We start from the raw sequence: 7555 nt of genomic DNA on the forward strand, positions 1-7555 counted from the left end.
AAAGTCCTTTCAGCATCATTAGGCAGAGGGTCTGGTGTATGTTGAGTGGAGGGAGAGTCAGGGTTTAGTTACAAAACAAACTATGTACTGCAGTTTTGTTAGGTAACCAAGAAGCCTGAACTAATACAGCATATCAATAGGTGCGTTCTAAACTATGAAATTGCTTTTCAATATGCACCAGATTGTGTCCCTTTAATGAAGTAAGGTAGTTTCATGTACTACACAAGTCTATGTGGTTTTACAATACACTGTTTTTTTTTTTATAAAGGAAGTCAACAATATTGCAAGTGTGAAATGGGAAACTGATAAAATTGGGGGAACAGTGAAATTGACTACACAAAGTATTTTCAAATGTGCAAGTAAACTAACACTTAGTAAGTAAAATAATTCAGACAGAAGTGAAGCTTTCAAGTTTATGGTATCCATTCAGTTGTGATTATTTAAATATTTACCTTTTAAGCCAGTTTAACCATAACACTGGAACTGATTCACTAGCTTGAAATTTAAATACTAAGGCCTCAGTTCTACAACTGGATCTGCATGGATGGACCTTTGTGCCCATAGGGTATATCCTGTTGATTTCAGGCCTGCCCATGCAGCTCTGTCTGAAGAATCAGGGCCTTACTGTTTAGTTAAAATATAAGAATTGTTGGCAGAGAAGATTAAATATTTAAAGAAACATTTGTCAAATAAAAAAAAATTACACTTAGTTATAACACCTAACTCTATTATAAAACAGAGTAACAACCCTTTTCCAAATTATTTACTTTGGGCATCTGATTGACTATACAGAGTGCTAGCGATTTCCCTATTTGCCCCGATGTAGTTAGTTTCATCCTTCACACAGCGTTAGGGTAGAGAAACATTTTGGCTACTAACAAAATGATTGTAAAGCCACAAAAACTGGCAGCTCTACTCTTGAGTAGATGTACCCTAAAACTATTTTTAACTCAGCTCATTTAAAAAAAAATAATTTCAAGCTGACAGTGTCCCATTAACCTATATTACTGTCCATATCAACCCAGATTTGGATTTAATAATTTTATCTCTCACAAAAACTGAAGCTAGCTTAAAAGTGAACTACAAGGTGCTAACTTAGTGTGCCACAGAATTCTGCATCATGCCCAGACTGGATTTTGTTATAAGCCATAAATTTCTTTGCTCCTTGATTATGAGCTTCAGCCTAAACACCTGCAATTAAGTTCCAAGAAGCCATTAACCACCAGCCTATGTTTACTTGCAACATCCCGGTTTGGCTAATTTACAATATTATCAAATGTTGATTTTTAAAACAAGTTACTTCTAAAAGTTAATTGCACCTCTGAAAAGAGCTAATCAATGAGTCACAGAAAATAGTCTCTCAATGACTCCTTAAATAGATCACTTGTAAAGTGACCTTGGAGAAGTCAGTCTATCCAAAATAAAATAAAAGGCAATTAAAGGAAGGGTACAATTTTAGTTCATTTTAAAAGTGAACTGAAGTTAACTAAATACAGCTAAGTAACTGCCATCGGCAAGCAATCAGAATTAAAGTACGTAATTAACAACCAAGTTAAAAGCTAAAAGATCACAACTCTTTGTCAAGTAAGAAGTATTTTACCTTGCTTTATATCCAAGAGAGCGAGTGAGTGCTTTACCAAGCCTCCAGATGGTAAAGAGAGGCCACTGCATAGGTTATAGTCTTCCCAGTATATCTACAAATAGCATTACTGATTTTATCCACTGATTAATTCTCCACTTTTAAAACTTACGTTCCATATACAACATTCTTCTGACATATGAAAAACAAACTGCTATGCCCTGAACTAAAAATAACCAACAAAGCTCAACTGCAAGTCACCCAGCAACGCTCTTCATTACACTTTCACAAAACAATCTCCCTAAAACAAGTGTTCAGAGTACAATGAAAACAAAATTTCAGATTTAATGTCAGGAAATCCATTTTATTTCTGAAGTAACACAGCTCACCATAAACCATTAAGCTAATAAGCTAACAATCTGCTTTTGAGACGAGAGAAAGAAACATTTTAAATTGGACACACTTCAGGTAGCAAGCCAATAACAACTCATCCTTATAATCTGAACCTCTACTCAGATTCACTGCTACTCAGAACAGAGTTATGCCCTCAAAACTTGTTAGAATGACAATCCCCTTAATTATCTGAAGTTCTTCAATGTGCTCTGATAATTGAGACTATACTGTAAGGAAAAGGGCCATGCAAATCAAACATACAGAAGAAGTGACTCCTTGCCAATCTCTCTTCTACAATTCTATTATTTTGTGCATGTAGAAAAAACAGACTACTGCAGAGATTAGAGGTAAATCCATGGAGGAAAAAAACAAAACAAAAAAAATACCACCCACAAATACAGTTCAATTTGGAAAAATTTTACTTCGCAATCTTCTATATCTTAAGGGGTAGAGGGAGAGGAGCAAATTCAGTGAGCATGAGGAACCAGGAAATTTGCTATGGGAGATTTAGAGGTGATGGTGGACAGTGCATTCAACATGAATTTGCAGTCACATATGGCAGTGGTTCTCAAAACTTTTTTTTTTCCCCCGCAGACCACTTGAAAATTGCTGAGTGTCTTGGCAGACCACTTAAAGATCTTTCTAAATGTTGTTTATACTGTTAGCTAACTACGGAAAAGTGCTTTGGATAAAAATGCTATATAAAAAAACAATTTTTTGTTCTACAAATAAAAGCACACAATTCATATTTTAATATCAGTATCATCTTTCTAATGTGATGGATGTCCCCTTTCTCCTGTGCTGCAGCAGCCTCCGAGCTGGGGCTGGGAAGGAGGGGGTCTCTCCTCAGCAGCCGTAGCCCTGGAGCTGGGGAAAGTCACCTCTTTCTCTGTCCGCCACAGCGCTGCACATGCCAAATTCCCCCCCAACCCCTCTTCTCATCCCACTGCCCCCTCTCACCAACCCCTATTCTCCCCAAGGCCACCACCTCAGCTTACGTGCATCTTCTCCAGGGTCCAGGCACCTAACTAGTGGAGCCACACAAGTGTGGCTCCGCTAATTAGGTGGGTGGCCCTTCATTCTCTTGTGTGCAGCCACCCAGCTGCGCACCTTACAGGGAACTAGCCGCAGACCACCTGAATGGAGCTCACAGACCACAGTCTGAGCACCTCTGACATACGGCATTAAAAAGGCGGGAGCAATTTTGGACTGCATAGAGAGAAACATTACGTTTCACAAGCTAATAGCCCATCTATACAATCCTCGTGTAGCCATGTCTAGAATATAGTGTTCAGTTCTAGGCACCGCTTTACTAGAAAGATATCAACACACTGGAGGATATTCAGAGAAAAGTAACAAAAATGTTTTAGGAGGCTAGAGGGATTAATTTATGAGGAGTCTCTGAAGTGTTAGACAAGTATAGCTCAGGTTTCAGAGTGGCTCAGTGTCACCAAAGAGAGGACACAGGATGGGTGAAATCCCAATCCCACTGAACTCAATGGGAAGACACCCACTGACTTCAATGGGGTCAGGTCTTCAGATTAGTTTAATAGCGGGAAGTACACTTAGGAGTAACTAAAATAGGTTAAGTTTAGGCTGAAAATGAGGGAGGGCTTTCTACAGACAAGTTGGAATATCTGACGCTGAACAGAACAAAATACAACAAAAGGAATCTCTGGCAGAACATAGATTAGAAACATTTAGTAAATTTTTCACCTAGGTAAGTTTCTAAACTGATTGGTGAAGGCAACTGTTGATACTCTTGCTCTAATGTACACTTACTTTGTCCATTGCCTCTCAAGCCCTCACTTGTCATGAAGAGGTATGCAATGTTATTGTAGGGCAAGAATCATTTCCACCTAATATTCTTGATCGGTGGTAGATTGTAAATACCAACCTAAATGCTGATCTACTAAATTCCCAGACTGGTCATTTGTGATTATCTATTGTTTAAAACAGAGAAGTCCCAAAAGATTTTATTACTTGGAGTGAGATTTTATACAAGAGCTGTGACCAAGAAATGATGCTTTAAGAGTATCAAAAGAATTCCAGTTGCTGTACAATATCATTAATTAATTTCTGTATTGCAGTAGCTCCTAAAGGCCCGAGCCCCATTGTGCTGGGAACTATAGAAATAGAACAAGACGACTGTCCCAGCCCTGAAGATCTCACAATCCAATATTTTCATCGGATCTTACAAAAGCCACCCTCCTTAGATTCATAACTATATCCTGGTTTTGATTTTACTATTTCCAAAGTAAAGGAACATATGTCAGTGCAAAAATAAATTCAGTATTGGCATAAAACTAAACTGGATTTAGTCTTTGTTCCTAAACATGAAGCTCTGAATGGTCTAGACCTTGTTTATTTTGGGAACCATTCAGGAACTTTTTAGTAGTACCTGTGGTAGTCATTTCTTTGAGAGTTTGTTGGCCTTCACACAAGATGACATTTATTTAGGCAGACTTTTGCAAAAAATTCTTAAAGCTGGTGCAGATAAATCTAAAAGATAGCAAGTGCAGCCATTGTACTAAAACTACGGTGATCATTTAACCATACTATGTGGTTAGTACTATTACTTGACAGATACAAAAATAAGCTATAGAAATGGGTACCATCTATATAATGATATTCCAGGGTTATCACTTGTCTGTCTGTATGTCACTCTGAAGTCTACAATGTCTCCTGAGTCAGTGTGAAGGGATGGAAACAGCTACAAGCATGGTTGAGAGCTCACCAGGTTCAATCATCACTGGGATTCATGGTCTGTTACCATCCAATTTTCAAGTTCTCTGACATTTTGACTGTGTGGAGTACAGCTGCAGTAGGGCAGGTGTCCGTCACTCCAGATTGTGATATCACAGATAACTCAGCCAATCACCACCATTACTTTGCAGCTAATTTGCATGCAACAACTTAATTAGTTGTATGAGGGAGACTACACAGATGGGATTTACTTGGCCCAGCTGCCAGACCTGTGAAACAACATAGGCTTTCAACTACTAGAATATAAATAATTAGAGGAGGACAGTAAAGCTTCTTACTCCTCCACATCTGAGGGGGGGAAAAAAGGTAAAACCTAGTGATTAGATAGTTTAGGAGATTGGTAATAAGCTTTTCATTTCTATAGCACTGGTATGAATCAAGGAGTAACCAATGATTAGGTAGTGGCCAAAAGTTACTGCTTTCTGTTAGCTATCTGACAACACGTGACATGGGCTGAAAAACATTCTGGTGATATGCATTCCCATCACAAGGAAACTCACCAATCATAACTGGAAACATGGATAGCAGTCTCCACATGAAGGTCCAGGACTGAATGCTATATTTTAATATGCTCATCACCCTAGTATTTGGGAACACTACTAAATTAAGATATTATCCTCTTCTATTACTTTCTCAGTGATCAACTTCCAAAACAGCCCTGTTGTTCGCTGAACTCTTACTCATGTGGGTATTCACATTGATCTCAGTTTATTTTATTTCAAAAATTTAAAGAGGATGTTTGTCACATTTTATTTATTTTGTACAGCCTCCAGTATGTTTAAGAATGGCTCATTAAAAATGTGGAGTCAATGGGAACAGGATTTCCTAGGTCAACATAGAGGGTTACAGATTGATTATCTGAGCATATATTGGTCTAAAAATTAAGAAACCAGTTAAAATATTTTAGAGCAGAAGCAAGTGATCAGAGCAAGTGATTTAGCCTCTCTGTGACTCAGTGCCCGGTTTGGATGGTAACAGTAAATAGATAACAGTAACTTTCTGCCTCACAGCAGTGTTGTGAGGATAAATACATTAAAGATTGTGAAGCACAGAGACAATACAGTGATGGGGCCAGATAAGTGCCTTAGCTCAAGGTAATACCTGGACACTTCGTGTGTTAACTATTCAGAAACATAACATCACACCTCTTCTAAACTTATTTAGCTCTTCTGATTGTTTGACAATGTGGCTGTTCACATGCTAGAAAATGGAAGTCACAATTATATCATTATACTGGAGCTTTTCTTTAATATGAATCACGATCAAGGATGCATTGCTAAAATATGACCTACAGAATAATAAATTAATGTATGTGCTCTTAATCTGAGCACACATCCCTCATTTTCACCATTAGCTATTTTGTCAACTACTCTGGCTATCTTTATACATTTTCCATTTATGAAAAACGCAGTATTTCAGCCTTGCAATATCATAGGAGAATCATCATCCAGGCACAAAGTCTACTCACTGAGTGCCATGATAACTGAAATGAGAAAAGCTACTTTATTAAACTGTTGAGAAAAAAAAAAGAGAGAAGACGACTCACCCCAAGCAAGTTTTGCAAGGTTGATGTATTAAGGCAGCTTATGTAGTAAGGTTTAGGTGTCTGCACCTCTTTCCACCCGAGCTATTTCGTGAGTTTCCAAACGGTGTAACGTTTCTTATACTGAGAAGTCCAAAGGTAGCCGGGGTCACGTGATACCAGGGACAGGGTAAAATCTATCCTGGTTGCAGAAGCTGCGGAGCACAAGTTTATAATTTTTCAGCCACCAAACACAGTGCGAGCGATTGGAGAGTTCAGCATTACACCAGCCGGGGATGGCTCCCTGCAGCCGTTTCCTGCCAGTCCCTTTCCCCAGGCACTGCCCAGCTCGGACCCGCTTCTCGCCAGACTCCTTAGGGCTACGGAACCTACCGGGGTTCTGCTTCCTCCCAGCGCACCGGCCACCTCGGCCAAAGGCCGCGACCCTGCGCCGCGCCGAGAGCCCCCAGGCGCCGTCCCAGCGCAAGGTGCCGCTGTAAAGGCTCTAGGGAAACCGGCCCCAGCCTCAGAACCGCCTGAGGCAGCCCGCACCGGCCCGTCAGCGGGGCGGCCCTTTCCATCCACGCCCACCGGGCGGGGCAGCCGCGGCAGCCGCCTCCCCACCCAAGAGGGGCCGCTGAGCCCGGCGGCGACTCACCCACCAGCCCCACCCCGCCTAGGGGCAGCACCTCTGCCCCCTCCCCTCCCCCCTGGGGCAGCGGGACCCAGCCCTGCCCCTCGCTAACAGCCCGCTACCGGCCAGTGCCCACAGAGGCAGCCGGACACGGGCCGGCCTCCCGCCCAGCGCGAGCACTTGGACGCAGGAGACCCCGAACCCAGCCCTCACCCGCGAGACGCGGCCTCACCTGGCGGCTGAAGCAGAGACTCGGCTCCGAACGGGACTGGCAGAAAGCGGCGGCTGCTCCAGCTGCCTCGACACTTCCGGAGAGCGCGATCCAGACCGAACCACCGCCCGGCCAGCAGGGGGGGGGAGGGGACCCGGGCTACACCATCGGCGGGGAAAACGCGTCAGTCAGGCCCAGGGCGCCGCCGCCGCAGCGCATATACCAGGGAGGAGAGTGCGATTGCTCCGCAGTGAGCCTGCTGCTCACGACCCCCCGCCCGAGAGAGTTGGTTCGGACGGCACCCCCCCGGTGATGTGATGGTGCAGTCCCGTGCGCTCACCGCATTCCACCGTGCGGGGCGGAGCAGGGGAGAGGGAGATGCTGATGCCCTTGTAAGGGAATCGCAGGGCGTTTCCTGTTTGTCGCTGTTACGACACAGGCTTCCTACGA

At 42.6% G+C, this 7555-nt stretch overlaps 1 protein-coding gene across 3 annotated transcripts in view; it reads right to left on the minus strand.

The window, feature by feature from the left end:
* Positions 1–7252, minus strand: part of LOC112115137 (myosin regulatory light chain 2, smooth muscle minor isoform) — a 10666-nt gene extending 3414 nt beyond the window's left edge. The window contains exons 1-2 of one of the 3 annotated variants that reach the window (XM_026661392.2): positions 7127–7248; positions 6285–6475 (exon numbers count right to left, since the gene is read on the minus strand). The gene's annotated coding sequence lies outside the window, so the exon portion shown is untranslated. Of the gene's footprint in view, positions 1–1600; positions 1691–6284; positions 6476–7126 lie in introns of those variants that run through there. The other 2 variants (XM_026661401.2, XM_024212131.2) reach the window with 2 other exon arrangements.
* Between the last annotated feature and the right edge of the window lie 303 nt (positions 7253–7555).

This window comes from Terrapene carolina, unplaced genomic scaffold, assembly GCF_002925995.2.
Source record: "Terrapene carolina triunguis isolate 2854851 unplaced genomic scaffold, T_m_triunguis-2.0 Scaffold58, whole genome shotgun sequence".
In the NCBI taxonomy this organism is placed as follows: domain Eukaryota; kingdom Metazoa; phylum Chordata; order Testudines; family Emydidae; genus Terrapene; species Terrapene triunguis.